The sequence below is a fragment of the Propithecus coquereli genome, unplaced genomic scaffold (genome assembly GCF_000956105.1).
Source record: "Propithecus coquereli isolate 6110/MARCELLA unplaced genomic scaffold, Pcoq_1.0 Scaffold23, whole genome shotgun sequence".
Taxonomy (NCBI): domain Eukaryota; kingdom Metazoa; phylum Chordata; class Mammalia; order Primates; family Indriidae; genus Propithecus; species Propithecus coquereli.
The window spans coordinates 1,979,413-1,979,854 of NW_012147841.1; positions in this window are offsets into that span (position 1 = coordinate 1,979,413).

Here is a 442-nt window from a genome sequence, read left to right on the forward strand (position 1 = left end):
CTAAGATTCATGATAAGAACAAATCTTCTATCAGTGAAATTGTGAAGAAAGAAAAAGAAATTCATGCTAATTTTGCTATGGCACCTCGAATTACAAAAGTTATGGCCACAGTGTGTTATAAGTGCTTAGTTAAGATTTAAAAAGACATTACATTTGTTGGTCAAAGACACAAACAGAAACATGTTCCAACTGAGAGCAATCGGGTTTGATACTATCCATGGCTTCAAGCATCCACTGGGGATCTTGGAAGGTATCCCTCGAGGATTGGTGGGGGAGGGTTACTGTCTCCAATTGCAAATCAAACTACCATAAAACATATATTTAGATAGCTCATTTATTTGATCATACTTATCCATTCAGCAATAATGCAAATTACAAATATACTCCCATTACAAGAGACTCTTGCTCAAATGGCAAGAAGTGAGTCATAAGGTTATTCACT